The sequence below is a fragment of the Papaver somniferum genome, chromosome 3, assembly GCF_003573695.1.
Source record: "Papaver somniferum cultivar HN1 chromosome 3, ASM357369v1, whole genome shotgun sequence".
Lineage (NCBI taxonomy): Eukaryota > Viridiplantae > Streptophyta > Magnoliopsida > Ranunculales > Papaveraceae > Papaver > Papaver somniferum.
Window position 1 is genome coordinate 191,890,895 of NC_039360.1, and position 18,901 is coordinate 191,909,795.

An 18,901-nucleotide genomic window follows, 5' to 3' on the forward strand; every position below is an offset into this window, starting at 1 on the left:
ACCGGTGCGTCTGGATCTATCTGGATTGGAGTTAGGTTTCCCAACCCTCGTCCTGTAGGAACTAAGGTTCTGGGTAACCCTGTGTTGGCCGAAGGTGGCTGTGTGGTATTGGGATGCTCCGGTTATGGCATGCCGTAAAGTGGTTGAGCTCCCGATGTTTTCCCCATTCCTTCAGCAGGAATAGGTGGTTTGTTAGCAATCGTCCTTCGGGCTATTTCACTTTGCCCGCCCTCTGCTTCCGTTCATTTATTTTCTTGAGACGTCTTTTGGGATCTTCCTCTTGTGACTTCTGGTCGTGAGCTTGTTGGTACATCACTTGGTTTCTGCATGCCATCGGCTTTTGCTATCCTGTAGTCACAGAAAAAACGACAAAAATCTGCTTCTTGGGTGCCTTCTCCAAAAGTGGCAATTAATGCTCTGACACAGAAGACGTCTAAGCAGATTTTTCAGAACAATGACTGAAATGACGTTTGGAAAGACGGGTATTAAATGGTTATGACACCTTTGGAAGAAACAACCTTAAACGTTAAAAACCAATAAAAAAGAGGTGTCAGATCTTCCCAAAAAATAGGGTTATTAAATGCTTTAGAAGATCTTTCTTCCTTAAACTTTACTGAGATTCCTCTGAAGTCTGAGGTACTCAGATCTAAAGGATACTTTGTCGGAAAAGGCAGTTTTAGTACAAAGCAAAAGTTTTAGCGTTTTGTGGGTGGCTTTTTGTAAAAACTTTTGTAGATCTGCGAGATTGCTGGTCTTAGAGGTTATGAACTCAAAGAACTTGCGAAAACAACGGACAAAGCCATCACAAGAAAGTGAGATTCATCGCTGCTGAACTTAGATCTCTTCGTTTAAAGAAGATGCATTAGTAAAATAAATGACGGAATATAAAAACTCAAGTCGGTGAGCAAAACCATACTAGCGCCAAGCTGTGACTACTTGTTTTCCCGTAGTCTACGTAATGTGTACAGCTCAGAGAATCAAATAATAAGTAGTAATGATGCCTCTGTTGAACTGATAGTGCTAAGTAATAAAGGGTACTCAAGATCACAATAACAACTAAGAATGCAAAGATAATATAAAAGCTTCTTAGTTATCATGAGACACAAGAGATTATGTGGTTCGACTTTCGTCTACGTCCACGGGGTAATGAGTGATTGTTTTGTATTAAGTTATGGTGGTTACAAAGATCTTAAATGCTTCCCAAAGTAATAGAGAGAACTCAAGTTGAGGTAAATACTTATGTTCTAAACATTAAAGAGGTATAAGCTTAAGACTAGATCTTCTCTCCTAGATATTGAATGCCCTTTGTTTGTTGGTGAGGCTTGGTATTTATAGCCCCTTCTGCTCCAGGTATATCTTTGCTGCCTTTGGGTCCATCGTTTGCTGATATACCTTTCGTACAAATGGTACATTCGTTCTCCGCGTGCTTTATCCAGTCGAACCCTGCCACCTCAGCTGACCCACGTTCCTTCGGGAACTTCCCAACCTTAGTATAGGTTGTACCTTCGTTCACCGCCATCCTCTGCCAAACGGGTTCTGCCACATCGTCTCTCTCCATGTGCCTTGATTATGCGTGTAGATAAGAGATTTGTGCATTTAATGCTGATTAGATATTCCATCTACCTTTGTCCCTTCGCCAGCTTCCTCCTTATAGACTAGGCTTTTACTCTTCTCATCTCAGCCGTCGAGGCATCCTTTCTTGGGACGAGATAAAGTAGATCTGCGAAGGTATCCTCTGTCACTTGAGTTTCTCTGTATAGAGAGGGCTACACAGTTATCTTGTATCCGGCCACTAAGATCGTGACACGTGCTTCGCAGAATATTGGTATTCACAAGGAGAATAAAATTTGTTCAATCAGACTGGTGAGGTGAATATAGAAATGTGTCAACTTATTTGGACTCATGTGGAATAGGTCACAGAGTGTCATGTCCTCATGCTCATGCTCAAAATGGCACAACTAAAAGGAAACATAGGCACATAGTAGAAACTGGTTTAACACTACTGTCTCATGCCTCTTTGCCATTATCATATTGGTCATATGCATTTGAAACTGCTAACTTTCTTATCAACAGACTACCCACTTCAATTTTACACAATTTATCTCCCTTAAAATGTTTGTTTCATCTACAACCTGATTATAAATTCTTAAAAACATTTGGATGTGCTTGTTACCCATGCCTCAGACCCTTCAATAATCATAAACTACAACCAAGATCTGTTAAGTGTATCTTCTTGGGTTATAATAATTTGCACAAAGGTTATAGAAGCTTAAATTTACAGACAAACAAGATAGTCATTTCTAAAGATGTTGTTTTCGAAGAGACTCAATTTCCTTATGCCAATCTGTTTATACCTCAAGATTCAACTTCTACAACTTTATCAAGTGTATCAATTGTGTCATCACAAGATGTACTCTCGCAACCAATATTTCTAATGAAATCACAGTTCCACTTGATGATCTTAAAGAATTTTCTACATTATCTGCATCTACTTTTACATCTTCTCCACCTACAGCTAATGCTCATCCAATGCAAACAAGAGGTAAAATGGGTATTTTCAAACCCAAAGTCTATGCTTCTGAGGTACAATCAGTGTGTGAAGATATCACAGTTCCAACCTGTTATACTGAAGCCTGCAAGGACCCCAAATGGAGGACAACTATGGATGAAGAGATTAATGCATTGCTACAAAATGGCACTTGGAGGTTAGTTGTTTCTACAGATGCTCACAATGTCATTGGGTGTAAATGGATTTTAAGAATCAAGAGGAAAGAAAATGACACTATTGAAAGATACAAAGCTAGACTAGTAGAAAAAGGATATAATCAGGTTGAAGGTCTGGACTATCAAGATACTTTTAGTCCAGTAGTGAAGCCTACTACAGTGAGAACCATTTTTTCCATAACACTTTATAAGAATTGGCAAGTCAGGCAATTGGATGTGAAGAATGCATTTTTGCATGGTTATTTAACTGAAGATGTTTTTATGATGCAACCTCCAGGTTATTCAGATACTGTCTTTCCACATCATGTTTGCAAGCTTCAGAAGGCACTTTATGGACTCAAACAAGCTCCCAGAGCTTGGTTTGACAGACTAAGCATGTTCTTACTTCAAAATGGTTTTCAATCTTCTAAGACTGACACTTCTTTGTTTTACAGAGTTACAACATCAGCTACTATTTATATCCTTATCTACGTGGATGATATCTTGATCACATGCAGTTGTTGTAGATGGTGAATTTTCGATAAAGGCTAAAATCATAAAACCATAATCTTACATATTCCTGATCCAGCAATCAGATGAGTATTGAGGCTCATGTCTCTCATTGAAGAATGAAAGCTCATGCCACAAGAATCTCTGACTGAGTATATTGTCTCTCAGAGCATACGTGGATATGTAGTCTCTCAACCGAGGCAACGACATATCTCACGAATACTGAGCAATTTCAGTAATCACTTCTATATATAATCCAACGATTGGACGACTCCTAAACAGCTTGCCTGCTAGTATAGAGCGATAACGTCTTCAGGATGTAACATTTTTTTCCCTGACTATATAAAAGAAATATGACACTTCAACAAGCTCATATCGCTCAATTCATGAATAATTAATGCTCCTAGACGACATGCTAGCATAGAGCCATCAATAAATTATTTATAATCACTAGATTCATTAACTGAATCCCTATAAAATATTCTACGTTCTTCATAATATTTCATTACTTAAATTCATGGCTCTTCCCAACAGAATTCCATGGGTTAGTGATAAATATTCAACGTACGGGCATCTGAGCCGCTATCGAGTAAGCCCCGACCAACATGGTGCAAGTGTATTCGGCAATAATGCACTAACGAGCACCTGAATGCACAAACGAGCATTCCAAAATACGAAGGAACAATGAACCTATGCAAAATAGGAAGAAAAATAATAATAATAATAATAATAATATTAACTAAGGCGGTAGGGCACTGGGCCCACCAGCCGTCCAGTCATGTCGTGGCCAGTCCCACGCCTAATTCTTTATTTATCATATTTTATTATTTTTCCTTGATCTCATGAAAATCCCTTCATTTGAACAAAACTCCTTCGTTTGAGGAAACTCTTCAGTTTCATGGTGTTTCCTTCACACCAAGGAAATAATATAAAATTAGGAAAGGTGTCATGGGACCGGGTCTACTAGCTGGCCGGCTATGCCCTAGTTATGGTCGGTCCCACACCTCATGATTCCTTATTATTTTATTATTATTATTTACTTCATCCCATGAAATTCCTTGATTTCATTATATTTCCTTCAAATCATGAAAATAATATAAAATTGGGGTAAATTCACGGGACCGGGCCACTAGCCCCTTATTTTATTATTATTATTATTATTATTATTATTGTTTCCTTCATCTCATGGAAACTCCTTCACTTCAAGGAAACTCCTTAGTTTCAACAAACTCCTTGATTTCATGATATTTCCTTAAAATCATGAAAATAATATAAAATTAGGAAAAGTGCCATGGGACCGGGCTTATTGGCCGGCCGGCCATGCCTTAGCCATAGCCGGTCCCATACTTCATGATTCCTTATTTTATTATTATTATTTCCATCATCTTATGAAGTTTCTTCAGTTTGAGCAAAAACCTTGATTTATTTATATTTTCTCAAAATGTTGCTCAAACGTGCATCAGAAAACATCAAAATTCTCAGGACTGAGACACGAACACTTTGGTGGAATGAGCATATTACCTTGACCGACCAAGGTTGGCTCTTTGGATTACAAGAGGCCGGTCCCACACATTTTCATCATTTGACCTAAATTGTTCACATTAAGTTCAAACTTTTCCAAACAATTTGGAATTTCATAAAACGATCGTCAGTCGGTCTCATGACCAACCAGGGCCGGTTTCATGACCCCTTGGTCGGTCCCTCATCTCTTCATAATTAGGTTTTATCACCTAAGGCTCAGACGAGAATTATTTTAATGAATGATTAAACCAGCATTTAATCATCCTTTCACCAACTGGTCTTCAAAAGACTTTGGTATTTGCTCACTCGAGCATCTGGGAGGCGAATTTTTAGCTTTTGGAGGCGATTTTTTCTATCCAAAAAGTTGAGGCGGTTTTTTTCTTTTAGGGTTTCAATCGTTTCACGTTTTTTTCCTTCATCTTTGATCATCTTTTGGTGATTTAGGATGGGGGAAAACACAGTTCCATCTTTAAATCCTCATGGGGCTAAAACCATGAGTTATGTTGATTTGGTTAAGGGTAAAAAACCCTATATGTTAACAGATTCAGATTTATTATCTCTTCCTGAGGCATCAATCTATCTTAATGAACCAGCGTTAGAACTGCCTATCGAGCTTAATTAGGAGGGACGTGATATATTCCAGTTCAGTCTCATTGGGAGATTGAACTTTAAGGGATTAAAACTTGTTGATGTTCAAAAAAGTGTGGAAGAACAATGGGGTTTTGGTGCAGGAATATGCAAGCTAGTTCCAATGACAAAAGGTTTTTTCATTATAAAGTTAACTACAAGTGATGACAAGGAATGGATATGGCATGGTGGTACTTGGGTGATACATAATCAACAGCTTAAGGTTTTCAATTTTTACCCCAACTTTGATCTGAAAAGACAAACTACATGAGCTACGGTTTGGGTAAGTTTTCCTGGTTTGTACATTGAGTTATGGACAAAGAAAATTCTTCTTTCCATTGCTAAAATTATTGGGAAACCGATTGTTATTGATCAAAAGACTTTGGATCACGATGTTGGAAACTATGCTGTTATATTGATTGATATTGACTTTGTGTAGATGGTGGATTTTCGACAAGGTCTAAAATCGTAAACTCATAATTATACGAAGCTCTGATCCAGCAATCAGACGTGAGTATAAAGACATGGGTCTCTCATCGAATTCTCAACGGGGAGTACATTCTCTCAGAGTACATGTAGATATGTAGTCTCACGACTGGACAACGGCATATCTCATGAATACTGAACACTATCAGTGATTATTTCTATATAGTATCACGAGATGGACGGCTCCTAGACAGCTTGCTCTGCTAGTATAGAGTGATAACGTCTTCAGGAACAAACAACGAGTTTACCCTGACTATATAAAGGATATGACTTACCGACAAGCTCATATCGGGATAATTAATGCTCCTAGACAGCTTGCTCTGCTAGTATAGAGCCACAAAGTTAATTATTCCTAATTAAGATTAATTCTGCCGTGACATTCACTACTGAATTCCCAGAATAATCTATTATTGCTCCTATTCCATGGTCGAATCCACGACTGGTCCCATGGAATAACAATAACAATTGTTCTTATTCCATGGTCGAATCCACGACTGGTCCCATCGAATGGCAATAAACAATTGTTCTGATTGTATGATCGAATCCACGACTTGATCTCACAGAATAGCAATAACTATATTATCTCATTACTCCGATTTCATGATCGAATCCACAATTGGTCTCATAAATGGTAATAGATAAATCTTAATTACTCCGATTCTATGGTCGAATCTACGATCCCATGGAATGATAATGCTCACTTTATTATTCTGAATTCGTAGTCGAATCCTCAGCTGATCTTATGAATTAATAATAAACATCTAATTACTCAGTTTTGTGAATTATTCTCCGCCGAATTCCACAATTAGTAATAAATAATCAACAACCGGGCGTCTGAGCTACCTCTAAGTAAGCCCAGATTCAAATGGTGAAGGTGTATTCAACGACGATACACTAACAGTCACCGCACGAACGAGTATTTCAAAATACAACGAAACGATGAACCTATGCAAAATAAGGAACAAAATAATAAATAATTAAAAATATTGACCAGGGTGCTGGGAGCACGGACACACGACAGACCGACCGTGTCGTGGTCAATCCCACACCAGTTTTATATTTTGAATGCATTTTTATTATTTTCCATGATTTGATGAAAATTCTCTCATTTTATCAAATCTCCTTCGTCTCGAGGAAACTCCTCGGTTTCATGGTATTTTCATAAATTCGTAAAAAATAATATAAAATTAAGGAAAGAAGTGTGGGGCGTGACCGTTGGCCAACCGGCCATACCTTGGTCCCAGCCGTCCCCACACCTCACGGTTCCTCATTATTTTTTTGTTATTATTATTTCTCTAATTTCATGAAAAAACTCCTTGATTTCATGGTATTTTGCACAAATCATCAAATAATAAATAAAATTATGAAAACTTGTGGGACAGGGCCACTAGCCGGCCGGCCATGCCCTAGCCGGTACCACACGCCCCTTGTTTTATTATTTTATTTAATTTTTCCTTGAATTCATCAAATTCCTTGATTTCATGGTATTTCTCTCAAATTAGGAAAAATTCCCTCAAATCATGAAAAATACTTAAAAAATATAAAAATTATGAAAACTCGTGGGACCGGGCCCCTAGCCGGCCGACCACGCCCCCACGGTCCCACATGCACGTGTTTTTATTATTTTAATATTTTTTGCTTCCTTGAACTCATGAAAACTCCTTCAATTCATGGAAACTCCCTAAATTCATCAAATTTCTTAAAATTCATGAATTCTTCATAAAATCATCAAAAACATTATAAATTAAGGAAAATGGCACCACAGGACCGTGGTCACGACCGGCCGACCATGCCTTTGCCTCGGCAGTCCCACTCCTCCTTATTCCTTATTTTATAATTATTTTCCATCATCTCATGGTGTTTTCCTCAGTTTCGTCAAAACCCTAATTTTGGCATATTTTCTCGAATGGATGCTCAATTGCACGCCAGAAAATATCAAAATTCTCAGGACTGAGACGCGGATGCCTTGGGGACACGAGCACGCTATCTTGACCGACCAAGATTGGATCTTTGGCTTACATAAGCCGGTCCCATCAAGTTTCACAGTTTTGACCTAATTTGCACAATTGCACGTATTAGGTCCAAGACTCTTCCAAACACTTTGGATTTTCATGAAGTGATCATCAGGCGGTCAACTGACTACCCAGGGCCGGTTTCATGACCCCATGGTCGGTCCCTCACTCCGTCATAATTAATTAGGTTTTCTCACTTAAGGCTCAGACGAGCATTTTCGAATAAATGATTAAACCAGCATTTAATCATTCTTTCACCAAAAAATCGTCCACTCTTCAAGAGTTCTTTGTATTTTATCACGTGAGAATATGGACACTACATGGTTGATCCACGGTCCCATGTAGTCGCTCCCTCCTTCGTACCATGGTTAAACTTCTGACGAACCATGAATTGATCATCAATTGATCAAATTAGGGTTTCTGAATCCAAGGATCATCCTTCCAGATTCCAACCTTAATAATTTTACGACGACCTCATGGTCATTAATATTATTAATTATGCTCGGTTCAACGACCAGTATTCTAATTAATATTTTTGGTACGCTGCCAATAATCCATCAGATGAGCAACACATGCTCAGACGATCAAATATTCAACAATTCATCACATGAGCAAAACTTGCTCAGATTATAAATATTTGCTCAAACCAAGGAATATTGGTTCAAAAATCAATATTCAACGATCCATCAAATGAGAAATACTTGCTCAGTTCATCGTAAGAATTATACCTCTGTCTCATGACATGTTCAATTCATGAGTTTCAGAACACCATGTTCAACTCAGCAACTACATGGACTCATAGTCCCATCAAACCACGAAGTCATCAATTGACTAACATACCACGAGACGTCAATCATGTCACTTTGGGGGGGGGGGGGGTATCACTTAGGGTTTTGGTCTGGAGGTCTACGGCACGTGTGTTCAAACACAAGATGGAATATGAGCAAGTCGTGAAATTAGTTGAAGGAATTCACGAGGTAGTGGGTGGAAAATCGACCAAGTCTCCACACGTTGAGCAACTGGTTTCAAACACGATCTCCACTTCTCCACTCCTTGATTCCATCAACTGTCACACTTCATGGGGTCATGGTGTCTAAAATTCCAGCAATATAAATAAGTCTCTGAATCATGATTGAGGGATCAGCATCAACAATATCATCAATCTCACGTCTCATCGACAACACGAGATCATCAACTCACCAGTTTAGCAACTAATCTCAATTGAGCAATTTCAATCATTCAGAGCTTATCATATTCAGAATTCGTACACCCACAATCTTTGATTACCATTGATTCCACACATTTCCCAGCTTTCCTCCTACAGATCAACCCATCCTCTCATGTGACCGAATTTACTCTGGAACGGTCATTGTCTTGATTTAGACCGGAATACTACAAATTGATATCTCGAATCTAAAGCACCCCCTTTGCAGCAGTGCATCTGCGTGAGGTTTAACATTTCACTCGGTTTGAGGAGTCTCATCCGTACGGTCGTCTCCTCAATTCCTTAAAAACCAGCAAATCATTTTTCCCCATCTACAGATTGGCGACAACAGTGGGAGATCATTCTCTCGATTGCAATATCACAATGTCACAAGATGGTTGATCTCAGGTCAGGTTCAGTTACGAATCCTAACACAAACCGTGCTAGCACTAGCAACAACAACAATCATAATATCTCGGAGACAATTCCGACCTCCAACACTGATGGTGGTGACATTACTCCTCCTCACGTTGAAGGTCATCCACTTTCCGGACGACACCCTGAAGAAGTCAGAGAAGATCCACCACCTAACATTGCTGATCTTACCAAAACGCAGGATACTCTTGCAAAGAATCAGACTGACATGGCTGCTACATAGAAGGAGCTGTGTAATTATCTCAAAACTCTTACTGACAAGATTTCATAGAAAACTCAAGAGAAAGGAAAGGAGAAGGAGAAATCCTCATACGACGATCCTGAAGTAATTCCAATCCATATAGTAGAAGACGACGAAGTCCGCAAAACTGTTGCAGACAACTCATCAGCGAAGGGATCATCGAATTTCATCACTCGCGAGGATATGGAGCACCTCTTGGAGAACCGTGGAAAAGACAAAACATCGCATGTCCATCGTCATCAACCTCCTTATCCTGCCGCTACGCAGAGGATTCCACTCCCCAAAGGTTACGTTTCTCCAACCTTCACCTTATATGATGGAACTGGAAATGCTCGGGAACATGTCTCTCATTTTCTCGAAGCCCTGGGAGAACATGAACATAATCATTTCGTTCTTCTCAAGGAATTCTCAAAGTCTCTGAAAGGCAGAGCATACACCTGGTATAATAACATCGCACCAGAGACTATCAATAATTGGGGAGAAATGGTTAACGCATTCTACCGGAAATATTTCTTCGTGTCATAACAAGTCACCCTCTCCGACCTTGGAAGAATGTTTCAGAGGGTCAGTGAAAATTCCAATGATTATGTGAAAAGGTTCAGAGTCCAAGCCCTGGATTGTCATGACCCAAACGTCACGGAGCAACAACTGGTGGACTTGTGCATCAATGGCATGCTCCCAGTCTACAGGGCCTTGCTGGAGAACCTTAGATTCCATACTTTCTCAGAGCTTCACGAATCTGCGAAGAGGTCAGGAACCACTGCACCCGCTCTTTTGGAAAGAGCAAAGTCTACAAATATTGAGGATTCAAAAGACACTCGAGGAAGCAGGCATTTGATCAACAAGCAGTACAACCTGCAACCTTCAACAAATGTTGTCGCAGAAGGGAGTAAGCGAAAAGAAGAACCACAACACAAGCAAACTTCCTCCACCCCTTCAAAGGCACACAAGAAGGAGAATTCGAAAGTCCCTCCTCAGCATACGGAAGATCCAGAAGCACCTGATTTTCCCTGTTCAATGGAAGAAGTTAATGAACTACTCGATGCCTGGATCCAAGATGGTGCAATCAAATTGCCTTATGTCAAGAAGGAACCAACTGAAGAAGCCATGGAAAATCCTCGGTATTGCCGCTTCCATAGATACGTCAGCCATCCCACAAGAGATTGCAAAATTTTGAAGCGCATATTCAAAGAAAAGGTAGAATTAGGAGAGCTCAACCTGGGGACTGAGGGAGTACACAAAAATACCCTCCCAGTCAGAACTTTTACCATCTCTGAACCTCATGTCAAGGAAGCGGTCCATTCTCTGATCGAACATGTATGCGAGTTGTTGTATCTTTCGAAAGCTCAAATGAAAGACATGTTTACTGCACTGAACCACATCGTGTCCGGAAAACGTCTGATGATCCAAGAGACCACCACCGAACCTTCATCCACCGACAAAGAAATGTATGGCTGGGGACTGCTCACCACAGTGCACATTAAAGGAAATGAGTTCAAGAGGGAGTTCGTCGATGTTGGTACCGCTGCCAACATCATCCCTTTGAAAACTCTCAGAGATGCTGGTATTACTCGACAGGAAGCCACCCACGCTCCCATAGCAATCAGGGACCACGAAGGAATCTCCAGAGACGCATACGGCTTCATCACTCTCAAAGTTAGGAAAATATTGATCTGCACTGAGGCCAAGTTTTTCATAATCTGGGAAGACCCTGGATACGACATTGTAGATGGTGGATTTTCGACAAGGGATAAAATCGTAACCTCATAATTATACAAAGCTCTGATCCAGCAATCAGACGTGAGTATCGAGACACGGGTCTCTCATCGAATTCTCAACGGAGAGTACTTTCTCTCAGAGTACGTGTAGATATGTAGTCTCACGACTGGACAACGACATATCTCATGAATACTGAATACTTTCAGTGATTATTTCTATATAGTATCACGAGATGGACGGCTCCTAGATAGCTTGCTCTACTAGTATAGAGCGATAACGTCTTCAGGAACAAACAACGAGTTTACCCTGACTATATAAAGGATATGACTTACCTACAAGCTCGTATCGGGATAATTAATGCTCCTAGACAGCTTGCTCTGCTAGTATAGAGCCACAAGGTTAATTATTCCTAATTACAATTGCTCCTATTCCATGGTCGAATCCACGACTGGTCCCATGGAATGTCAATAACAATTGTTCTGATTCTATGATCGAATCCACGGCTTGATCTCAAAGAATAGCAATAACTATATTATCTCATTACTCCGATTTCATGATCGAATCCACAAGTGGTCTCATAAATGGTAATAGATAAATCTTAATTACTCTGATTCTATGGTCAACTCGACGATCCCATGGAATGGTAATGCTCACTTTATTATTCTGAATTCGTAGTCGAATCCTCAGCTGATCCTATGAATTAATAATAAACATCTTATTACTCAGCTTTGTGATTATTCCCCACTGAATTCCACAATTAGTAATAAATAATCAACAACCGGGCGTCTGAGCTACCTCTAAGTAATCCCCGATTCAAATGGTGAAAGTGTATTCAACGACGATACACTAACAGTCACTGCACGAACGAGTATTTCAAAATACAACGAAACGATGAACATATGCAAAATAGGGAAGAAAATAATAAATAATTGAAAATATTGACCAAGGTGCTGGGAACACAGACACACGACCTACCGACCGTGCCGTGGTCAGTTCCACGCCACTTTTACATTTTTAATACATTTTTATTATTTTCCATGATTTGATGAAAAATCTCTCATCTGATCAAATCTCCTTCGTCTCGAGGAAGCTTCTCGGTTTCATGGTACTTCCATAATTCCATAACAAATACTATAAAATTAAGGAAAAGAGTGTGGGGAGTGACCATTGGCCAACCGGCCATGCCTTGGTCCCAGCCGGCCCCACACCCCACGGTTCTTTATTATTTTATTATTATTATTATTATTTCTCTAATTTCATGAAAAACTCCTTGATTTCATGGTATTTTTCACAAATCATCATATAATAATAAAATAAAATAAAATTATGAAAAACTTGTGGGACCGGGCACCTAGCCGGCCGGCGATGCCCTAGCCGGTCCCACACGCCCTTTGCTTTATTATTTTATTATTATTTATCCTATTTTTGCTTGAATTCATCAAATTCCTTGATTTTATGGTATTTCTCTCAAATTAGGAAAAATTCCCTCAAATCATCAAAAATACCTAAAAATATTAAAAAAATTATGAAAAAACTCGTGGGACCGGTCCATAGCCGGCCGGGCATGCCTCCATGGTCACACACGCCCATGTTTTTATTATTTTAATATTTTGCTTCCATGAACTCATGAAAACTCCTTCAATTCATGGAAACTCCCTAAATTCATCAAATTTCTTAAAATTCATGAATTCTTCATAAAATCATCAAAAATATTATAAATTAAGGAAAATGGCACCACATGACCGTGGTCATGACCGGCCGACCATGCCTTGGCCTCGGCGGTCCCACGCCTCCTTATTCCTTATTTTATAATTATTTTCCATCATCTCATGGTGTTTTCCTCAGTTTCGTCAAAACCCTAATTTTGGCATATTTTCTCGAATGGATGCTCAATTGCACGCCAGAAAATCTCAAAATTCTCAGGACTGAGATGCATACGCCTTGGGGACACGAGCACGCTATCTTGAACGACCAAGATTGTCTATTTGTCTCACGAAATCCGGTCCCATCAATTGTCACAGTTTTGACCTAATTTGCACAATTGCTCGTATTAGGTCCAAAACTCTTCCAAACACTTTGGATTTTCATGAAGTGATCGTCAGGCGATCACGTGACAACCCAGGGCCGGTTTCATGACTCCATGGTCGGTCCCTCTCCTCGTCATAATTAATTAGGTTTTCTCACCTAAGGCTCAGACGAGCATTTGGAATAAATGATTAAGCCAGCATTTAATCATTCTTCCACCAACAAATCGTCAACTCTTCAGGAGTTCTTAGTATTTGCTCACGTGATCATATGGACACTACATGGTTGATCCACGGTCCCATATAGTCGCTTCCTCCTTCGTCCTATGGTTAAACTTCTGACGAACCATGAATTGATCATCAATTGATCAAATTAGGGTTTCTGAATCCAAGGATCATCATTCCAGATTCCAACCTTAATAATTTTATGACGGCCTCGTGGTCATTAATTTTATTAATTATGCTCGGTTCAACGACCAATATTCTAATTAATATTTTTGGTGCGCTGCCAATAATCCATCAGATGAGAAACACATGCTCAGATGATCAAATATTCAACAATTCATCACATGAGAAACACTTGCTCAGATGATAAATATTTGCTCAAACCAAGGAATATTGGTTCAACAATCAATATTCAACGACCCGTCGAATGAGAAATACTTGCTCACTTCATCGTAAGAATTATACCTCTGTCTCATGACATGTTCAATTCATGAGTTTCAGAACATCATGTTCGACACTAAGCAACTACATGGACTCATCGTCCCATCAAACCACGAAGTCATCAATTGACTAACAAACCACGAGACGTCAATCGTATCACTTGGGGGGGATATCACTTAGGGTTTTGGTCTGGCGGTCTACGGAACGTGTGTTCAAACACACGATGGAATGTGAGCAAGTCGTGCAGTCAGTTGAAGGAATTCATGAGGTAGTGGGTGGAAAATCGACCAAGTCTCCACATGTTGAGCAACTGTTTCAAACATGATCTCCACTTTCCCACTCTTTGATTCCATCAACTGTGACACTTCATGGGATCATGGTGTCTAAAATTCCAGCAATATAAATAAGTCTCTGAATCATGATTGAATCATCATCAGTATCATCAATCTCACGTCAAACTGACAACACGAGATCATCAACTCATAAATTGAGCAATTAATCTCAATTGAGCAATTTCAATCATTCAGAGCTTATCATATTCAGAATTCACACACCCACAATCTTTGATTACCATTGATTCCACACATTTACCATCTTCCCTCCTACAGATCAACCCATCCTCTCTTGTGACCGAATTTACTCTGGAACGGTGATTGTCTTGATTTAGGCCAGAGTACTACAGATTGATCTCTCGAATCTAAAGCATCCCCTTTGCAGCGGTTCATCTGTGTGAGGTTTAACATTTCGCTCGGTTCGAGGAGTCTCCTCCGTACGGTCGTCTCCTCAATTCCTTAAAAACCAGCAAATCGTTTTTCCCCATCCACAAACATGGTCCTTGGAAGAACTTGGAGTCATGCTGGAAAGATAACGATGACTTCAACACATCCTGTCATCGACAAGGATTCCGAGTCGGAAGACGAAGCAGAAGTTGCACCACCGTTTGAGCATCTGGAAGAAGTAAAAACTCTTATGGGACTTACGCAGGAACTTGGAGAAAATACGCACACCTTTGTCAGAAGGTTTTGAGCTCAGGCAAGTCTTATTCCTCCTCATGCTCCAATATTACCAATGTTCAGATACGCTACTATGGTCCAGAGACTTCTCCCCATGAATAATTTAGCAGTCATCAAAAGCTACGAGTGGGTAACTTCACCTCAGCAATATTACACCCAATGGTTGGGTTCAGAACTTCTTCAAATCGGCCACCCCATCGAGACGTTTATTGTTGAAGACCTGGCTAAGCATGATCAACACTATGCTGGATACTCTCTTCTGCGCGAGTGTCCATATGTGACACAATCGTGGAATTCTGTCAAACAGGGAATTCCGAATCAGCGGAAGATATTCAAGGCACGATCGACCAAGCCTAACAAGTTTCATGAAGGGGACCTGGTTCTTGATAGGTGTCATAAACACCTAGATTATTATCTATTGATTATGCTTTATTTGCTAAGTTTTCTTGTAAATTATGTATCTTATGTTTGTTTTTGAGTATTTAAGTACTTTGGAGTCATTTGGAACAAAAGAAGAGGAAACGTCGCTTAAAAGGTGAAAATACTGTTGGAGGAAGATTATTTCTCATTATTTGCTTTTATTTATTCATCTCTGTCTGAAAAGTATGTCAGCTTTAGTGATGCATATTCATTTGTCTGAAAAGCATGACAACTTTGGTGATGAAGAGATATTGAAGAGAATAAGTGAATCTGAGAAATAAGAGACGGATGATGTTGGTGGAAGAACTCGAAAGAAGGAAAAATTATTCAATTAGAGCTAAAAGGAGCAAAGTCGTCACTTCACAGGCGATTGATAATTGGAGCCCGCCGAGGATAAGGGGTAACCTGCTGAGAGAATTGCAGGCTACAGATCGTTAAGGGGAACCCACTCCTTTATAACTAAGAGCTAGGTCGAGGGTTTTATTTCACAAGTTCATCTTCCTCTCTTCGAGCAGAAACTTAGCTGCACCAATAACGTTGCCGGCTAGATATTTGGCTCCATTGGGTATTGCCGATGAGCTCTATGGCGGGAAAAGGAGGATTAATGGGTTTGTGCTCCATGGGTCCGATAGCTGAGTACCAAGGGTTCGTGAGGAAAGGATATTGACGACAAGAAGGAAATGAGAAGATGATCGAGTTTCATATATTTAAGTCGTTGTTCAAGCCAAGAAATCAGAGAAGAAACAAGTTTGCAGTCGATTGATTGAAGTATCAATGGAGATTCAAGCCTATTTGTGTGCTTCAGATGCATTGAGAATATGTGTTTATGTGTATGACTGCATGGAAGGAGTTGTGAAATGAATTTCGGATCAGCAGCAGGTTCATATCTGTAAGAACAACAAACTGCACACAGGTTGTTTGTAGAAAGGCCTGAACGAGTAGTTCTTCACATTTCAAGTTAGTTGTGACCAGTCTTACTGCCTATTTGCTTTGCTGCCGCTCTACCTTGATTCTCGAGGGTCTAGTGGATGTTATGAATCGAAGAGCTGAAATTGAATTAAGGGTTTGAGTTTGTTTGAGAACGAGAAGACCCTAATTTTGTTGTTTGGATGGATGAAGAAATGGTGGAGAAATTGGTTGTTTTCAGTGCAGTGATGGGAAATTGCAGGTACAGTTGATGATTCGAGATTTCAGTTTAGGGTTTGTGTTTGATCTGAAATTGAAGATGAAAGAATGGGTTTGTGTTGGATTTGGAGAATACACAGAACAAGAGAAGATTGAACTGTTGGTGCTGTAATGAGATTGAGGCAGTGATGTTGTGGGCTAAGCTGCAATGAAGGGGAATGTGATGTTGGCAGTGGCAATGGAACTGATGTTGAGGTGGTGCTGATAATGATACAGCTAAAATAAATTGCAGGTGAAGGAAGTGCAGTTGTAAGAAGTTTCAGGGAAGCTCATAAAGAATGGGTATTCGAATTTGGAGGAATTCTGGAGCTGATATTGGAGATGGTAATACTATAGTGCAAGTTATGTTGTTGCCATGGTGTTTTCTGGTTGTTTCAGAGTGATGAAGATATGGAGCTCGAGCTGGTGCAGGTAATGGATTGAGGTATCAGAGATTGAGACTGTTGGTGCTGCCAGTGGGTTTTGATGGAATTAAGGAAAAAATGCAGTTGCAGTTATGATGCTGGGTGTGGGCTCAAGGGAGTGAAGCTGAATGCAGTTGGATGAGCTGCGAGGAATGTTGAATGATTTATTTGGTTTAGACGAGATGAATTGTGGCAATGGCTAGGGCTGTGTTGGTGTTCTTGCAGATGAAGATTACAAGGGTTGCTGGTCTGTGTGCTGTACTACATGAAATGCAAGAACCGTAATTGGTGGTTCATTGTTAGCTTGGTGTTAAATAGTGAATGCATGTGCCAGTTTGAAATTCCGCAGAAACAATGCGAAAACGCATAGAGAATGGTCAGCTGGCGTTACTAGTTCTAGTTGCTGGATTTCTAAACCAAGAGTGGGGATTGTAAAGCTTCAGTCAATCATGAACGGGGTACGAGTTGGATGCAAGAGTTTGCCGCAGGAAGTATGAGCCAGGAGTTGCGCTTTTGGGCGCGTTTTCGCAAGGATGGTTCACTTAGGATGTATGCCTCTGAATTGTGTATGTATGAACTATAGAGGAGGAGGGATGAGTTGTTGGAACAATACAATTGCCTAGTGACAGTTTTAGATATCTCAGGTGGCCTGAGTAGTTTTTCCGATGACCGGAAACCGGCGACGGTGACCGGATTCCAGCGATGACGTCAGCAATCCGGCGACCAGTTTTGGACCCAAAATTCCAGAGACATATTTTTCACACATGGGGTTGGTGGACCACTTGGAGATGGGTTTTGGAGAAGACCTAATATTGGAAATAGTATCCTTTTGGAAGGGGAGAAGCATATAAATAGAAAAACTCTTTCTCTAAACCTAATATATCTCCATGAGGGATTATCTCTTCTCCTACTATTATTATTCTAGGGTTTAGACATGGAAACTCTTCTCTTTATCCTTGTTATGAACTCCATTAACATGAGATAGTTTTTATTATTGGTTAAGGAATAAGTTGAATTTCCAAACATGGGTTTTGTTCAATAAATTAGTTTTATCTCACAATTATCAATTATGATTCACTAGAAATATCGCATGTATGTTTGATTGTTAGTTTCATAAAGTTGCAAATTGGTAGAACTCGTAATCATATCTATTGCTAGTTTAGGGTTTATTATACGTAAACGTGATACACCTTGAATACAAGTAGCATAATTGTGATTATTGCTTGTAGTGATACATCCTAGTAGTCACATGTGAGTCATAACCTTTGTTAAATCGTATTAGTGCTTTTACACGTTCGATTGCTTTGATTGGCATGATTTCATAAAACTTAGTGCATCTAGGGAATTAAACTTGATAGTGATTTTAAACGTTAGGTTGTTCTCTTAGGTAGAATTCATATTCGCATCTTTTAATGTGTTTGTTGATGATAAGAGGAAATTAGCGGGATATTCTTGCGATCAAGGTATCCTAGGTCCTTTGATAAAAATTGAGATTAAATATCAATTCTAGTTGTTGTTGAAAAACATGTTTGTGGATGAAAATGGATCCTTAATCAATTTCTTTCATCTTGATTTGCGTGTTTGCTTCGCTTTATTTGTTTTGTTTGCTTTTATTTTACTTTTATATTATAAAAATCAGAAAATCCTCCCATTATTTTATATAGGAAACCGAAACATATTGACAACCCAAGACCTCTCTATAGGAACGAACTCTTTCTTATCACATACTAT